This window comes from Lithobates pipiens, unplaced genomic scaffold, assembly GCF_037356315.1.
Source record: "Lithobates pipiens isolate NorthernLeopardFrog02 unplaced genomic scaffold, aLitPip1_a1.2 Scaffold_18, whole genome shotgun sequence".
Taxonomy (NCBI): Eukaryota; Metazoa; Chordata; class Amphibia; order Anura; family Ranidae; genus Lithobates; species Lithobates pipiens.
The window spans coordinates 94,856,003-94,875,218 of record NW_027507758.1 but is presented as its reverse complement, the minus strand read 5'-3'; the positions used below and the strand labels follow the sequence as shown (position 1 = coordinate 94,875,218).

The 19,216-nt window shown below is 41.4% G+C and overlaps 1 protein-coding gene across 7 annotated transcripts in view; it reads right to left on the bottom strand.

Annotated features, from left to right (window-relative positions):
* The window catches only part of MACROD2 (mono-ADP ribosylhydrolase 2), a 3,459,957-nt gene that overhangs the window by 568,650 nt on the left and 2,872,091 nt on the right, over positions 1 to 19,216 (bottom strand). The gene's annotated exons all lie outside the window — the stretch shown is intronic.

Genomic DNA, 19,216 nt, shown 5'->3' with positions numbered 1-19,216 from the left:
ATTTTAGAAAGACAGTGCTGTGCAATACCATAGAGTTTGATGTATATGTACAACATAGTATTGGCCTCCGTCTACCAGTCTAAATCATCCTTTACAGGGGATTACAGTGAGCTGATATATAGGTAAATTCAGGTACATACACTAGAGGTATATTTATAAAGCAGTGAATATGACATTCATTAAACATTCAATGCTGGTGAATCTTCCCTTCCTCTTGCATGTGTTTTGAAGGACAGTGCTCATTGAAGTGAATAGAAACATAGAAAAGTGATGGCAGAAAAAGACTGAGTAGTCCACAAGTCTGCCCATTTTATTTTTAAAAATTTTTGGGGGGGAGTTGTTTTTTTCTATTAACTTTTTATGACTCTAGATCTATGTTTGTCCCCTTTTCCTTCATATATGAAGCCATTTCCTATTGTCTCACTACCTCTGCTGGTAGTTTATTCCAACCATCAACTACCCTTTCGGTAAAATAATACTTTCTAAAATGAGTTTTGAACTTCTCTCAAGTTAGTTTGAGGTCGTGTTCTTGATTTTGGTTTCATATTGAAAATACTGCCTTCCTGAACCCTATTCACCCCTTGATATATTTAAATGCTCATTGAAAGTCACATTAAAATACATTTACTTAATCATTTTTTCCACATATAACTTCAATATTTATAAAATAAATATAAGACTTTAATTACAGTATTATAAGTAATTAATTTGAATTCTTCAATAAAGGATTTTAATACCCACTTCAGCTTTAAAGTTTATAGCTTAACCAATACCTTATTGGTTAACACAGGTTATCAAAGAAGTAAGCTTTTGGAAGCCTTCGATTCTGAGGATTTATATAATTGTCTATCTGTTAAGAAGATCATAAATACTTCCCTCTTCTGCTACCTGTGTCACCAATCTGCACTGCACTGAAAAGAAACAGTACCGGGAACACTTCAGGGAGCATTGGCTTCCTAGTCCCCATCAGCTCTCAGTGGTTCCTCTCACAGGCCCCACGATGGTGAATGTAGGGGTTGGCAGACTGAACCACTGAGCACAGCAGGACGACAAAAATTTAACACCTGCATACTTAAACCGGTGTTCCACCTGGGGAAACAAAAATGAAAAGTGCCGCCAGATGATGTAGCTAGTTGGCCCCCGCCCCTTACCTGTATAAGGAATGTCAAAGTGCCAAGCAAGCATTCGGCGGGAGTCCCCTTAGGAAGCAGGAGTGTTTTTGATTTTTCAGGTCTGGCGGGCGGTGTGATTGAGGATGGATTTACATCGAGGCACACAATTGTTCTTATTTTTTAATAAAGGATTTGTCAAAAACTGTCTCTTGTGTTTTTTACTTCTTGACTTTTTTTGGTGAATGGGTATGGGTACTATGCGGAATCTAGGTGCCTCCTTGTTAAAAGGAGTTTCCCTATTCCGATAAGACCCCCACCTACAGACCCCGACAACCAGACCCCAACAACCACAACCCAAGGTTGTCGGTAAGAGGCCCTTGTCCACATCAACATGGGGACAAGCCCTCCTGCCCCAAAGCACCCCCCATGTTGAGTGCATGTGGCCTGGTATGGTTCAGGAGGGAGGGTGCCCGATCATCCCCTCCTCATTCCTTCCTGCCAGGCTGCATGCCCGGATAAGGGTCTGGTATGAATTTTGGGGGCACCCCATGCCATTTTCTTTTTACATTTTGGCATAAAGTTCTCCTTCAAATCAATGCTAGATCGGAAGGGCCTGGTATGGACTGGGGAGGGGAGGACGCCACACCAATTTTTTCTTTATTTTTTCAATAGCTGGGTGCCGGCTATTGAAAAAAAAAAGATTTCCCCCTGCAAGGTAAAGGCATAATGTAAAAGACTTACCATGAAACAAAGCCCTCCAGCTGGGACCAGTGCAGAGGCTTTCATCTTCACCTGGTCTTCTTCTGGGTTCACGGGTTGTGGCAACTTGACTGGCCAAGCGGTGATGAGGTCACTCTCGCACATGTGCGCAGGAGTCATGGTCGCGGCATAGAGCTCTGAAGGCACAGCATGGGTATGCTGTTCTTTCAGAGAGCATGCACCAGTGACACCGGCTGCTGCTCACTAGAATATCTCCTAAACTATGCATGTTTAGGAGATCTTCATTTAACCTACCAATATGCTTTTTAATAAGCTTACCTGTAGGTAAAAATAAAAAAGTACAGTTTACTACCGCTTTAAAGTGGTAGCAAACCACAGATGATTACAACAAAAAAAATCCCTGCAAAGCAATATCATAATGTGCTAGTATGCATCACATATTATCACATTATGATAGACTTACTTTAGAACGAAGCCCTCCCATGTCGCAATGTCACCGTTGTGACAGCTGACATCTTCCCTTGTCTTTTTTCTGGGTTTGCAGCCTCCGGCTACATGAATGGCCGGGGATGCAATGACATCAATCCCACATATGTGTGTGGGAGCCGCCGTTTCCGGCACGGGTTCTGAAGGTCCAGGACTGTAATGTTGGAAATTCAGCAGAAACTGTAGCTCTACAAGGCAGCAAAAGCAAGTAAAAAAAGGCAAGTATTACTAGCTCTAAACCCACTGAATGCAGAGGTTGACCAACACCTTGCAGAAAAGCCCTGAAATAAAAAACACAGTCCAATGATAGCCATATGCAGTTGGCATGCTACCATTTCCAATTTTCTTTATTTCTTTCCCTGATTGTGACCATGGGTTGAAACAAATCATCCTGTCATTTGTTGTATGGCCAACTTTACATGATTAGAGTCAAGATCTCTATGTCTTTTTTAAACTTACATTTAAGTAGTGAAATGCATTCTTCTGGAGTCTTTCTACTGGATATATTTTTAATGCAGTATAGAACAAAATAGATTAACAGTTTAATTAAAATCACACAGGGATTAAAGAGGATTTCAGGAGGATATATTTATATTACAGATACTCTAACAATTTAGGATTGTATCCAAAATCTATCTGCTTTTTCTGGAATGAACAAAAAGACCGGGTAAATTACGAGCTTAATAAAGCTTATGGGACTTTTCTTAAGATCAGTAGTACAGTCTTGATTTACAGTATACAAGAAAGGTGTCTGCTGCACGGCTAAATAAAAAAAGGGGGGAAAAAAGCACAGATGGAAACATAAATATTTAAATGTGGTGTTTTTAAAATGTCTTCAATAGATTACGTTAAAAATAAATAACCTGCCATTTTCTCTGCAACACATTTAGATGTGCAAAAACCACTGGATTGATTTAATGGATACACCAATGCATGACGGGGAATGAAAAAAAAATATATAAAGATGGATTTCCTTGAAGCTAACTATGTTTATTGCTTAGATGGCTCATCACATTCATCTTCTTTACCAGTACGCGTCAAGGAAAGTGCATCAAACAGAAGAAATGCACTGTGCAAGTTTAAATGACGCTTATAGGGTCCGTGAGTTATGAACCAAGGACAATACTATATTCAGTGATATACTCAATAACTTATGCTTCCCAAATCTAAAATATTTTTCCTTAAAACTCTCTCTTGCATAACAACAAAAACAAAGAGCTATTCCCATAAAGTGCTGTTTTGTCCAACACTGTAACTAGATGGTCATATACAGAACTACATTTTTTTACAATAGTAAATGATAACTCAAGCTCTCAAGGAACCAAAATGACCATCTGCTATTTATTGGAATAAGAAAAATAGTTTGAAGCCGTTTTCCAAATTATTGGAGACTATAGCACTACAGAAGGTCATTTCTGATTTATTACCAACAATGAGGTGGCACAAGCTGTCTACACAAGTAGTGAAGCTGTCAATTTAGGGAATGTTAAAACACATTTTATTTTCCCTGAAAATGTAGGGTTGCATAAAGAGAGCAAAATGTATAGTCTATTTTGATGTTTAAACCATTAATCTCTTTAGGACCCCCGTCTGCATTGTACTGCGGACGGGCGGCTCCTACAGGCACAGCAACATACCTGTATGTCGCTGGCCTCTTCTGGGTACAGGGCACGCAGGGAGAAGAGACAAATAGATTTTTTGTAAAAAGCAGTACATAATATACACGTTAACACTTGTTAGGCACACGCTTAACCCCTTGATTACCCGAGATGTTCACTCCTTCCCGGTCAGTGTCATCAATACAGTGACAGTGCACCATAGTTTGTAAACGGTATAACTCTCATGCAAACCAATCAATATACACTTATTGGGGATTATTTTATTTTTTTTACCAAAGAGAATGTACATACATTTTGGCCTAAATTTATGAAGACATTAGATTCTTTTTAAAATTTTGATTGTATATGTTTTATAGCAGAAAGTAAAAATTACTGTATTTTTTTTTTCCTTTTATATATTAAAATATGAGAAATATGAAAAAACCCAGTGGATCAAATACCACCAAAAGAAAGCTATATTTGTGTGAAAAAAATGAAAAATTTAATTTGAGTAAAGTATTGCATGATCGCACAATTACCAGTTAAAGTTGTGCAGTGCTAAAAAGCAAAAAATATCCTGGTCATAAAGGGGGGTAAAACCATTCGGAGCTATATTGTTAGATTGGACTTGGATTTGTTGGAGATATAATTTCAGTGATCTAGTAAAGAGGTAGCGGCATCCCTTACAAGGTAAAAAAAATGCCTCATGCTGACCCTAAGAAGTTTGTTAAATTGTTATAGGCTACCATTTTTGGGTATTCCAAACCTCATTTCAGAGGAAGAACTCTAAAACTTTTATTTGAGGAACTCTGGTCATAGAATATATAATCCACTAAGCCCTTATATTTATTATATGGTGCTACACATGACCTTATTAGTGCACCAACTTACAAATGATGCAGTTGTCCATATATGAGCTTTTATTAATACCCATTTAGGGGGCTAAACAAAAAAAAAAAAGACTAACAGATTACTCTATCTAGAATAGCATGGATAGATGAATGAAAAAAAGATTCCTCTATCCACATTATACAGCACAGATGGATGAATCTCCCTCTGTGGATATTGTATTTTGACAGCCAGCCCCACCAGCTGTCAAAATACCTGAACAGTGGCTGCATCCGATTGGATTGCAGATGTTTTTTCAGCTGACAATTTTCTTCCTGGCTCTGTTTTTCAGTCAAGGGGTGTTCATAGGAGGCAGCTGACGGGGCCACTCTCTGAGGAAATGACCTATTGTGTGGCTCAAACTCTGAATATGTTCAAACAGAAATTAATGTCTCTCAATAGTCTCCTATTGCTCAGATCAAAAAACTGTTTGATATGACCTCTTATCTATTCCAGGCACAAGTAAGCATAGACAAGCACTCCCAGCATGGTCTCCTTAAACTCTCCCTCATTCACAATGGAGTACACAGGAGCCCTAACTGACTGCAGTCAGTTATAGGTGTGGGCAGTTGCGAAGGCCAGTTATAGGTGAGGGCAGTGGTCATTTGTTTGTACTGTTGGAATACTGATGAGGGGACACACCGGACACCTTTTCTGCGATTGTGCTATATGCTGGGTGGCCAGTGCCCCCCTGTGACTTTAAGGAAGGGTGTGCTCCCTCCAGACTTGCCTGCCCTCTATCTATCCATTATTATGGATGTGCTTCTACTATGGAGGCTCTCAAAACTCTACAGAGTTAGGACTGCAGATAATTACTGTGGTGCCGTGAAGTGGCTTTGCAGCGTACGCATGTATTTGCAAATTGTGCAAACTAAACCCCTGTTTTTTAATGCAAATTGTTAGACGGGAGAATTTGGTTGGCTGCAGACTAGTCGGTGAGTTGAGCTGGGAAGGCCAGTTATAGGTATGAGCAGTAGCCATTTGCTTGTACTGTGTTCCATTTGTGGGCCTTTTGTCAATTATGCTCCTCCATTCTTGTTCTAAGCTATCCAGAACATTTTCTTTGCCAGACCTGGCTCTTTCGGTGTCATTTACCATTTTTGCACTGTACCAGCCAGTGCTTCCATCATATACAGCAGTATATAAAGCTACAAGACTTCAAATGGGCTTTAACAACTTTTTAACAAAGATATAACTGGAATAATATGTGCATATTTCAATATATCTGACACAAGTTCAGTTTGAATAGCAATAAAAGTTTCTGCAGAAATACAACTTAAGGCAGTCTAAAATCTACAAGAACCAACTGTCCAATATACACATGGAAAATCAATTTCCGCTTTGCCTCCATTCCCTGCTAAAGAAAGGAAATTAAATATTGCTTTTATTAACTAGGATTGTCATTGTAAAATCTATAAAGTCAGACACCTGATTGTTGAACCTGAAAATTAACAGGCATCTAAATTTGTGTTTTATTTGGTGAAAAAAAAAAAAAAAAAGAATTCACAAAGAAAAGAAAGCAAAAGCATATGATGGGTGTTTGACGATTGATCATTTTCTATAAATGAAATAACACAATAAAGTATAGATCGCTTCCAAACAAAGTGGTTCCTAAGAACCAGACCTCAAATGTTTATAATTACTAGCTAAGTGAGTTAGCCACTCATAATTGAAAGCCTTGTTGTTTTCTAATGTGAGTAATAAAACAGCGAGAATAAGCAATTATTGGCTAAGTAATAAAATGGCAGCCAGTAGGATGGTAATAACTCTGGAAACACAATTATTTACAAAGGGGAAGAGAAGAGAAATAAAGAAATTTGCAGAACAGTTGGTTTTGTCTTCCACTGCACAATTTGCTTTGCTGGAATATATGTGGTTGTGTCTGGCATGATCAATAAAATATCAACATAATAAAAAGAAAGACATTTATCAGCACTATGTTTTTCCTGCTAGTAATGTCTAGTTTAATGTTAGGTATATCACACAATAGTTTAGCTAATCAGCCTAAGAGGGTGTCTGTATATGTGCACATATATATCACATTTAGGAGGTGGATGTAATTACAGAAAAAAGAACAATATACAGTACTGTTATAATAAACAGTGGTGGTGGTGGTGGTGAGGGAGGGGAGTTATTCTTAAATAAGAAAATATTTCAGTCCTTTGAGGGACAAAGGATGAAAAACATGCCCTACACTCAGTGCTCCAGAGCTTCCCATAAGGATTCAGTTGTGCTTAGATCTGGTAAATGATTAGGCAGCAGAAGGTATTTACCTGGGCAGTCATAAAGCTACTCTTAATTTTATGCAGCAGTGCATACCGGTACATTATCATTCTGGAATATCGGGACATCAAGTGGGAACAGTTAACCATAGGGCATTGTAAACGTCATAGTCTTTAGCCATTATATATCTTTGAAAGCAAACACTAGACCCGTTGTGGTTGATTTACTAAAGGCAAATAGGCTCTTCATTTTGTAGGGGAAGTTGTACTGTGCAATGAAAGTTGTCCCAGAGCTTTTGGGGTGAAGTTTCACTTAGCAAACAATACCCAATCATATGCAAAGTAAATAAAATAATAGCTTGCTTGAAGATGATTGGACGATGGAAGTCAGTAGAACTTTACCTCTTATACTAAGCTCTGGGGCAACTACCTTTGCATATTGAAGAGCCGATTTGCCTTTAAGCATTTTAAGACCACCCCATAGCAGTTTTACTGCTACAAGGTGGCTCTCCTGCGCATAATCACATATACAGTATCTCACAAACTTGAGTACACCTCTCACATTTTTGTAAATATTTTATTATATCTTTTCGTGTGACAACACTGAAGAAATTACACTTTGCTACAATGTAAAGTAGTGAGTGTACAGCTTGTCTAACAGTGTAAATTTGCTGTCCCTTCAAGATAACTCAACACACAGTTATTAATGTCTAAACCTCTGGCAATAAAAGTGAGTGAAAATGTCCAAATTGGGTACAATTAGCCATTTTCCCTCCCCAATGTCATGTGACTTGTTAGTGTTACAGGGTCTCAGGTGTAAATGGGGAGAAGGTGTGTTAAATTTGGTGTTATCGCTCTCACTCTTTCATACTGGTCAATGGAAGTTCAACATGGCACCTCATGGTAAAGAACTCTGAGGATCTGAAAAAAAGAATTGTTGCTCTACATAAAGATGGCCTAGACTATAAGAAGATTGTCAAGATCCTGAAACTGAGCTGCAGCACGGTGGCTAAGACCATACAGGTTTAACTCAGAGGTTCTATTCAGAACAGGCCTCGCCATGGCCGACCAAAGAAGTTGAGTTTTCACAGCTTTGTATTCAGAAGTTGTCTTTGGGAAATAGACATATGAATGCTGGCAGCATTGTTGCAGAGGTTGAAGGGGTGGGCAGTCAGCCTGTCCATGCTCAGACCATACGCATCAAATATTTAATATGCATCAAATTGGTCTGCATGGCTGCTGGCACAGAAGGAAGCCTCTTCTAAAGATGATGCATAAGAAAACCTTCAAACAGTTTGCTGAAGACAAGCAGACTAAGGACATGGATTATTGAAACCATGTCCTGTGGTCTGATGAAACCAAGATAGACTTATTTGGTTCAGATGGTGTCAAGCGTGTGTGGCGGTAACCAGGTGAGGAGTACAAAGACAAGTTTGTCTTGCCTACAGTCAAGCATGGTGGTGGGAGTGTCATGGTCTGGAGCTGCATGAGTGTTCCCGGAACTGCGGAGCTACAGGTCACTGTGGGAACCATGAATGCCAACATGTACTGTGACATATACTGAAGCAGAGCATGATCCCCTCCCTTCGGAGACTGGGGCACAGGGCAGTAATCCAACATGATAACGACCCTAAAAACACCTCCAAGGTGACCACTGCCTTGCTACAGAAGCTAAGGGTGAAGGTGAGGGACTGGCCAAGCATGTCTCCTATTGAGCATCTGTGGGGGCATCCTCAAACAGAAGGTGGAGGAGTACAAGGTCTCTAACATCCACCAGCTCCGTGATGTTGTCATAGAGGAGTGGAAGAGGACGCCAGTGGCAACCTGTGAAGCTCTGGTGAACTCCATGCCAAGAGGGTTAAGGCAGTGCTGGAAAATAATGGTAGCCACACAAAATATTGACATTTTTGGGTGTACTCACTTTTTGTTGACATCGGTTTAGACATTAAAGCGGAGGTCCACCCTAAAGTGGACCTTCCGCTTATTGGAACCCTCCCCCCCTCCGGTGCCACAATCGGCACCTTTCAGGGGGGAGGGGGGTGCAGTTACCTGGATAATCCAGGTAACTGCACCCACTTCCGGGACAGCTCTCTGCGGAAAGGGGCGTAACTTACGCCCCTTTCCGCAAGTGCCCGCCCCTTCCCGCAAGTGCCCCGCTGCCTGCTGGGAAACACACAGCTCCCAGAGGCAGCGGGGAGCGTCCTTATTGCGCAGCGCAATTCGCGCATGCGCAGTAGGGAACCGGGAAATGAAGCCGAAAGGCTCCATTTCCTGATTCCCATACCCAAGATGGCGGCGGCAGGACCCGACAGACGACCTAGCGATCGGCTTCGGGTGCCGACATCGCGGGCGCGCTGGACAGGTAAGTGTCACTATTTTAAAAGTCAGCAGCTGCAGTATTTGTAGCTGCTGGCTTTAAAAAAAAAAAAAAAACGCGGAGTCCCGGTGGACTCCCGCTTTAATGGCTGTGTGTTAAGTTATTTTGAGGGGACAGCAAATTTACATTGTTATACAAGCTGTACACTCACTACTTTACATTGTAGCAACGTGTAATAACGTCAGCGCTAATCATTGGTAATATACACAGAACTAACATCTGCCTATGTAAATAAGGCAGATCTCAGTTTTGACAGGGGGGGAAGGAATGGATTTTGTGTTCCTGTAAAGCAAGGAACAAAATCCATCTCTTGCCTTAGTAAAAACACCTAAGACAGTACACAAAAACACTGGCTAGGCATACAGTTAACCCTTTGATTGGCCTAGAAGCTTAACTCCTTCCCAGCCAGTGTCATTAGTACAATAGCAGCCCATATTTTTAGCACTGATAAGCGCCATTACTAGTATATGAAAAAAATCTAATATATATCCCACAGTTTGTAGATGCTTTTAATCAAAGCCTATCAAAATATGCTTATTGGGATTTTTCTTTAAAAAAGATGTAGCAGAGTACATATTGGCCAACATTTATGAAGAAATTTTATTTTTTGAATTTTTTTATTGGATACATTTTATAGCAGAAAGTAACAAAGTAAAGCCGCGTACACACGGGCGGACTGTCTGGCCTACTTAGTCCGCCGAAACACATTTCAGCGGACAGTCCGCTCGTGTGTGGGCTTCAGCGGACTTTTTCAGCGTGCAGTCTGGCGGACTAAGTATTTCGGAATTTCCGTAATACTGTCCGTCGGACTCGCATTTCGGCGGACAATCCGCCCGTGTGTGTGCCAGTCCGCCGTACTTTTGAAATGAGCGGACTTTTCCCGCCCGGAGAAAAGTCCGCTCATTTCGAGCGGGTATCCAGGTAGGCGGGGCCCGCGAAGGAGACGTCGCTGGCCCCGCCGCCTGGTATGGACTTAAAGGGGAACCCCAACACCGAAAAAAATCGGCGTGGGGGTCCCCCCCCAAGTCCACAACAGACCCTTGTCCGAGAACGCTACCCGGCCGGCCAGGAAAGGGGGGCGAGCGAGCGCCCCCCCCTCCTGAGCCGTACCAGGCCGCGTGCCCCCCCACCCCAAAGCACCTTGTCCCCATGTTGATGAGGACAAGGGCCTCTTCCCGACAACCCTGGCCGTTGGTTTTGGGGTCTGCGGGCGGGGGGCTTATCGGAATCCGGGAGCCCCCTTTAATAAGGGGGCCCCCGGATACCGGCCCCCCACCCTATGTGAATGAGTATGGGGTACAATGTACCTCTACCCATTCACCTGTAAAATAAAAGTACAAAAAAAAACACAACACACGAGATAAAATACTTTATTGCACAGCTCCGGGGGTCTTCCGTCTTCGGGGGTCTTCTCGCCGGACTCCTCCGCTATCTTCTTGTAGCTCTTTTGCTAGCGGAGGAGTCCGGCTTTCTTCCTCGCCGCCGGCCTCTTCTCCAGACTTCGGGGGTCTTGTCCCCCTCTTCGGTTCTTCTGCCGGGCCACCGCACCTTCTTATAGCTCTTTTACAGGCGGTGGCCCGGTCTTCTGTCGCCACCGTCACCGCCGCCATCCGTTCTTCTTCTCCTTCTTCTTCTTCTTTTTCTTCTTCTTCTTCTCTCCGGCTGGAATGCCAGGGATGCACTGCGCGGCCACTTATATAGGGACAATGGGCGGTGTCACATGGCTTTATGTCACATGGGTTGGTCACATGGGTTGATGTCACATGGGGACTATGACATCGTAAGGGGGCGGAGTCACCATGTACACCGCGGCGACGGCGGCGACGGCGGCGACAGAAGACCGGGCCACCGCCTGTAAAAGAGCTATAAGAAGGCGCGGTGGCCCGGCAGAAGAACCGAAGAGGGGGACAAGACCCCCGAAGTCGGGAGAAGAGGCCGGCAGCGAGGAAGAAAGCCGGACTCCTCTGCTAGCAAAAGAGCTACAAGAAGATAGCGGAGGAGTCCGGCGAGAAGACCCCCGAAGACGGAAGACCCCCGGAGCTGTGCAATAAAGTATTTTATCTCGTGTGTTGTGTTTTTTTGTACTTTTATTTTACAGGTGAATGGGTAGGGGTACATTGTACCCCATACTCATTCACATAGGGTGGGGGGCCGGTATCCGGGGGCCCCCTTATTAAAGGGGGCTCCCGGATTCCGATAAGCCCCCCGCCCGCAGACCCCGACAACCAACGGCCAGGGTTGTCGGGAAGAGGCCCTTGTCCTCATCAACATGGGGACAAGGTGCTTTGGGGTGGGGGGGCCGCGCGGCCCCCCCTTCCCCAAGGCACCCCCCCATGTTGAGGGCACGCGGCCTAGTACGGCTCCGGAGGGGGGGCGCTCGCTCGCCCCCCTTTCCTGGCCGGCCGGGTAGCGTGCTCGGACAAGGGTCTGTTGTGGACTTGGGGGGGGACCCCCACGCCGATTTTTTTCGGCGTTGGGGTTCCCCTTTATGTCCATACCAGGCGGCGGGGCCAGCGACGTCTCCTTCGCGGGCCCCGCCTACCTGGAGACGCGCTCGAAATGAGCGGACTTTCCTCCGCGTGTGTGGGCGAGTCCGTTCATTTCAAAAGTAGGGCGGATAGTATGGCGGACTTAGTACGCCGTATTAGTCTGCTCAAAAAGTGGTGTGTGTGGTCAAGTCCGTTCATTCGAAAGTATGACGGACTGTCCGTCGGATTGTCTGACGGACTAAGTTGGCCAGACAGTCCGCCCCGTGTGTACGCGGCTTAACAAATATTGTTTTTTTTTTCAAAGTTGTCATTTTTTTGTTTATAGCGCAAAAAACAAAAAAACGAAAAAAAATGCAGTGGTGATCAAATATCCCCAAAAGATTTATGGGAAAAAATTACATACGTTTAATTTGGGTACAGAGTTGCATGGCTGAACAATTGTCAGTTAAAATAACTCAGTGCAGTATCACAAAAAATGGCCTGGTCATGAAGGAGGGTAAATCTTTTGGAGGTCAAGTGGTTAATAAATCAAGCACATTGCTTCCAATGAGATACCTACCCATACGGATGTGGATCTCCTGCTGTAGCTATTAGCTAGGATAAGATAAAACAGTTATTGCCTTTGTACAGTCTTCCTTTGCGCTATGCACTCCAGACTTATTCCTGCAAACAGAGGTTGTAAACAGTGGACTGGCTAAAGAAAGGCTGTACATTGTAAATCAGGCATTCTGTGGTTAGAGGTAACTTCTGTTACACTTGCAAATTGGACATAAGCCTATTCACAAAAAAATCTATCCTCCAGCCCCTCCCAATGTTTTAAATTACCGGTTGGCAGATCCAGGATTCCTCCAGCTGCAATAAAAGATTAATTTTACAGCAAGCGCAGTGTCTGCTTCAATGCCTAGCCTATGCCTGAAACGGGGACAGGCGTTCATCTAGACTACAGAGGTGGCAGAACACCAGTGGTTCTTTATATGTGTGTGCCTGTATGAATTTTGAGCAGACAAAATTCTGCTCCACTGGGGCAAGGACTTGGGTACATGCATTAAATACTCTTTCAAGTACTGCATAATGTAACAAGGCTACATAAAAGCAAGTTAATAAAAGTAACTAAATTATGATTCACCAAACTTAATGACCCGACTTACACAAACCCATTTTCCTATGCTGTAAAGTTTCTTTTTTATTCCAGAAAAAAAAAGTTTTATTAACAAACAAGAAGAAACTGATCTTTTTTTTCTACCTGGAAATCTAGATGATGATTGAAGACCATTATCCACTTCAGCTCAGGAACTTCACTTTTATGTAACAAATTCTGTGATTGCAGTCTTTGTTGTAATCTTTTCGGATGGTACATACATATCGATAAGGTCAGAAGACAGCAATCATCAGAACTCCAAGGCTTCAAAGACATACCAAGTAAATTTCAAAATGTAAAAGGACTGGTAAGCCTAATATAAAAGTTTCTTTCATGAGCTGGCAGTACTACTCTTTTATTCAGATTATCAGGTTTGAAATAATTTATACTGAACCTTAAATTGCAAACTTGTATTCAGTCCATCAGCAAAGCTTATTTGTTTATTTTCCTCCCAAAACCCAATGGTGTGTTTCTGGATGCCAAAGCTGACCATAGACTTTAGACTAGTATAGAACAGGTAGATAAAGTGTGTACATTTACCTCCAGGACACCATAATCTAGAGGAAAAGCAATAGAAATCAGCTGAAGAAATTAAACGCAGCCATTTTTTTTCCATAATAAGCTTCGATTATAGCAAACTGGTATTTGTTCAACACACAAACTGCTCTGTGCTTTTCCCTGATTGGGTATACCTGTAAAATCCTAAAAGGAAAAACCCTAACCTCATGGGATAAATAATTGCTTGGTGCCTGTAACTACCAACAGCAAACTTCAGTTAGACATCTAGACATACTGGGTATTTCATTTGTCTCCCATCACAAATGGAGCAGTTGGGGAGTGATGGAAGGGTAAGTGTATACTGCTGGGGATGGTGGTTATACAAAACCTGCTGCTTTGTCCTGAACTGGCAAAGCACAGCTTTGCTTTAGGCTTAGTTCAAACTGCCTTGGGATCTGACTTGTGAGACACCAAGTCACGTGACTTGTGAAATTCAATTTTAATCAATGAGAGCTGAAGTGGCTCCGACTTTAGAAAAGGTTTTTGTATTACTCCAAGATGACTTCTATCTGACTTCTGCCCGAGGGCCATATTGTCCATAATCCCATTTTATTACAGTGTTTTAGGAATTTTATGTGGAATTCTAATATTTTTTATTTATTTATTTTATATTTTGATATATTTAAATAGATATGTGGGCATGTGCTAGGAGTACATATGTGTGGTTTTGTTGAGAAGTGTTTTATTGCTTCTGTAAAGAGTACCCGGAAATTTTTTGTTCAATGTATACAATGACAATAAAGTATATTTATCTATCTAGACTTTAATGGAAGTTGCCAAGTCGGATCCTCATCTTAATTGATGTAATTTGGAGCCAACATTACAGGAAGTTTATCCAGGCATTCCCTAAAGTTGCTTCAAGTTGCACTCAAGTCATCTGGCAAAGTCACAGTGCAGGTTGCGGCAGTGTGAACTGAGCCTTAAGCCTCATTTCAGGCAATCTGTGCTTTACTCATGCCTCCACTAGACTGCAGAGCAGGCAGACCCCAGCCGAGTTCGAAATCATTGGGCTGTTCATACGTAAAAGAAAGGTAGACTTTGATAGGTGGAGTTGAGAATCTAGCACGTAGAATCAGAGCCTGCCTAGGCATTGGGTGGCTCTAGAAAACCAGATCACAAGACCCCAAGATTTTGCAAGGCAGCAGAAAACATTACCAATAGAAAATAGAAAAACGAGGGGGCTGGGATGTCGATATATTTTCAATCTAAATTTTACAAATTTGAGAGAAGTGAAAATTTTACTTTTTTTTCCTTTATCTTTCAGTCTTTTACTAAAAACATAAAGACTTGCCAAAATACCTGAAATTCATACAAAAATTTACGAATTATAAATTGCTGTAAAGCCAGTATGGAGTCTAAACCCATTTTACAGGTCATCATTTTATGTCCAGTAGGTATCAGTAGCCTTACCTAATATAGCTAAGATTAATTGTCCTGTATTCTTGATTTTTTCAAGTGCCATTCAAGAATCACTGTGAAGATTAAAAATTGCTTCTAGTGAAAGTAATTACCTGTCAGACCCGCAGCTTGTTTGTCAGTGTAAAACTGCATAGCTAGTGGCAAGAAAATATCAGCAAGAGCCACTAGCCATGACCTCTGAAAGTCAAAGGTCACATTTTATATTACTACTTTAAAAGTAATCAAGTTCATATCTACACATCTTGGAGCTACAGGCTATGACTTACAAGTGATTTATAAAAATAAACGGCAGCTTTATACTGTGTATGTATGACACAAGAAGCTACAAAATCTTGACCCAGTATCGGGCTGATACTCTATTAAAGGATAGGTTAGTAATGCCTTCAGCAAAACAAACTGTAAAAATTTAAGCTGGACAACTTTTTTTTTCTAGTAGAACAAAAAATAAAATCTTTAGGGCCCATCCCAACTATACATTCTAATGCATGGTAACACTTGTTCCTATTTCTTTTAAATGGTGCTAGTTTGCATCTCTACATTTACATGCATTGGTTCCATTCTTTTGATGTGTTAACACACGTCACAAGACCTACTGATGGGAATGGTAGCTTGCATCAACACATGATCATTTACCTAAAAATTACGTTGTACGCTTGCTCAGTAACCAAGGAGTGAAAATAATTTGTTCCCTTTTGGGGTTAAATAGGCATTTACTGAACAGGAAAAGATCCGTATGTCTTGGGAAAGCATACAAAACAGTTGTTGGCTGAATTTTTGTAATGCGTGAGACTTAAAGCGAGAAAAGGACATGAGTGTGGCAAATTCTATTTTCTTTGTATTGAATCACATCAAGAAATGACAATTCGCCTGCTGGGCACAAGATAAAAAACACAGGATAAAGCAGACACATCGGTGGCTTATATTGCAATATGTGCTTTCAGCCAGCACTTGATCAAAGTTGTCCGTTACCACCTTCTTTGGTTATCTCATATGTTTGGATTGCTTTAGTTACAACTCAGACTTTTTGATTTTTTTTCTTTTGATTTGCTTCTGCCTGTCTGGACCTTCAGCTTATATAGTCACCATATTTGCTTGTTGCCTGCCCTGACTCCTAGCCTGTCTGATTTATCTATTTCCTCAATATTTTTTGCCTGCAATTCATCTGACAATGTTAGCAAACCTAAATGTTGTTGTCTGCTGTAGTCCGCAGCCAAACATTCCCACCTTTAGCAGCTCTGGAGAAGACTTGACAAAGATGTGCCTTGGTGAGGGTCTTCCACCCTCCCCCTGGTGACACAGACAGTCCAATGTACCTCTTGACAGTGGTCCAATGACTTTAAATAGTATACTGGAATATATACAAATCTGAGGGTCAGAGAATTTGGTTTGTTTTTGAAATATACAGTTTCAGTTGTTGAGAGACTCCACTCTTTTGGTTAGACATTTTTTTTTTTTGATCCGCTATAAGTAGTAATTCTCAATCACAATTCCATGTCCACATCAATGCCTGACCTCACAAATGAGCTTCTGGAAGAATGGTCAAACATTTCCATAGACACACTCCTAAACCTTGTGGACATCCTTCCCAGAAAAGTTGAAGCTGATACAGCTGCAATGGGTGGACTAACTCATTATTGAACCCTACGGACTAAGACTGGGAAGCTATTAAAGTTCATGTGCATGTAAAGGCAGATGTTCCAGTACTTTTGGTAATATAGTGTAAGGACTTGCAATGATTTAAGGATTACATGTCTCACTCCTTCAATTTATCCCAAATCTCACAAACTACACCAACCTCTACACTGTGCAATATAGGTCTACAGAAGATCATAGGGGGAAGACTCTACCCTCTTCTACCACCGGCTTCTTCTTTCCTTACCCCCAACCCTTCCACTATTTTCTATACCTACACTCTACCCCCAACTGACCACACACACTTTACACACAACCCCTTCCCAGCTCTTTTTACATTCCTTTGAAAAAGTGAGAGTATACTATACGGGGACCAACATAGTAACACATTATCCAGTCTCTAAAGTCTGACTTATAGAATGTTAGCATATTTATGCTATATCCTTTTGGTATTGCTTCTAACAACTGTATACTTGATATTTGTATATTTTGACAGATTTGTATTTTTGCCCATCCAGTTCTGAAATGTACACAGTCCTGCTAAACAACACAGCTAAACTGACGACTTATATATTCCATACAGCAGTTTGGCAATAAAAGCTATGTAACCTCCCTGACCTAGATCTGTGATTGTACAAACTTCCCACTGCTCACTCTGCTTGTTCTTGATGTCCACACAATCCTTGTCAGTACATTTGCATACAAGACATTTGCCTGTCTCCTAGTGCGGTCCCTTCTTCTCCCAATCAGAATATTGCTTTGCAGGAGATTAAAATAGACGGATACCAAGTCAGATTCAGGCACACTAGCGCTTTTAAAAATGCATTTATTTTTATTAAATGCATACTTATTTTTAATTATGGTTTTTATATCTGCCTGGAGTTCACTTTTAATACCTAAAGTTCCTAAAACATTTTATTTCAAATATACAAGAGAAAAGCTTAATTTAGGAGATATGTTTTGAACTATCAGAAGCCTAGAATCCCTGTACATATTATGTTTCTCCATAAAGTAAATGGAGACTAGGTGTTCTTAATTTTTCAAAATATAACTTAATTAAGCCACCTTACTAAATATCATGCTAAAATCCCTTAATGGGTGTGTTTGGAAGTGATACAAGTTGACAAAATAGATAACACCCTTTGGTTCTTTCCCAGAGACAGAACTAAGGTCTGGAAACCTAAAAGTACCTCACTTTCTAAGATAATGTAATTCCATTAGGTCTATACAAACCCTCTTTATCCACAGGTATTGATTCTCCAGAGTCTTTTACCTTTTGGACTTTCTGCAGAGCTACCGGTCTATAACTTTTAAATGACCACTAGCATTTATTCTTTCCATATTCTGGAAAAAAATACCACAATCCTGTCAAGGAACTTTTTTGATATCCTAAAAACAAAACAAAAGTATATCTTAAATTTAAATACATTTCACCCATTAAATTGAGGCTTAACACAATTTGAGCTTAAATGTTGCGATGATCCTTGCGGTTCATGGTTAATATTCTTTCTTTACACTTCAGTTCTGGCCCCTTCCACCAATACTACACTCACTTAGGTGGAGTGATAGAAACAGGAGCTGGGATCTTTCTTGGGTGAGAAGGTATGGCAGCAAATCTGGCTGACTACCACGTTTCTCAAAATGTAGATGCCGTGGAGACAACTCAACGCTTTCGTTGAGATAGTACTTGGTACAAGTTAGAATTGCCAGTTATGTGTTGGGAAGCTACCTTTTCTACACATCTGGTGACAATTGCCTGTTGCTTATAAACGGTGGTCTAGACCAGGGGTCTCCAAACTTTCAGAACAAAGGGCCACTTTACTGTCCTTCAGACTTTGAGGGGGGAAGACTGTGACCAAAAATGCCCTGGCCTCGATGGGAGTAAACAATGCCCCACCATTGGTATTAGTGGGAGGAATATTTCCTCATTGTTAGTATTAGGGGAATAAAAAGTTGCTAATCATTGGTGTCAGTGGAAGCAATAGTACTTCATAACTGGTGTCAGTGGAAGCAATAGTGCTTCATCATTGGTGCCAGTGGACGCAATAGTGCCCCATCATTGGTGTCAGTGGAAGCAATAGTGCCCTATTGTTAGCTTCAGTAAAAGGAATAGTGCCCTATTGTTAGCTTCAGTAAAAGGAATAGGGCCTTATATCAGTGGGAGGAATAGCACCCCAAGGGCCTAATAAAAACTAGCAAAGGGCCACATCTGGCCCCGGGCCATAGTTTGGAGACCACTGGTCAAGACTAAAGTATATTAGTATGTTGCTGTAATTCTCCAGAAGACCCTACTGTAGCACTTCCTAATGAAATGTCAGAGACAGTTATTTTAATGCAATTTAGGCCTCTGTCTGATATTTTCACTGTCATGAAGAAAAGCATGGAAATCCCCCTGCTTGAATTCTCATGAAATGCAGTGTTACATTAACAGTGATTATTGAGAAGAAATCGACTAAACTAAGTGATAAAATGTTGGGACAATTTTCTGCCCTGCCACTGTATTAGTAGGATTGAAGATAACACAGGGTTCTCACAGATGCAAAGTGAGGGGTTCCAACATGCTGTTTCTGGGTGGAG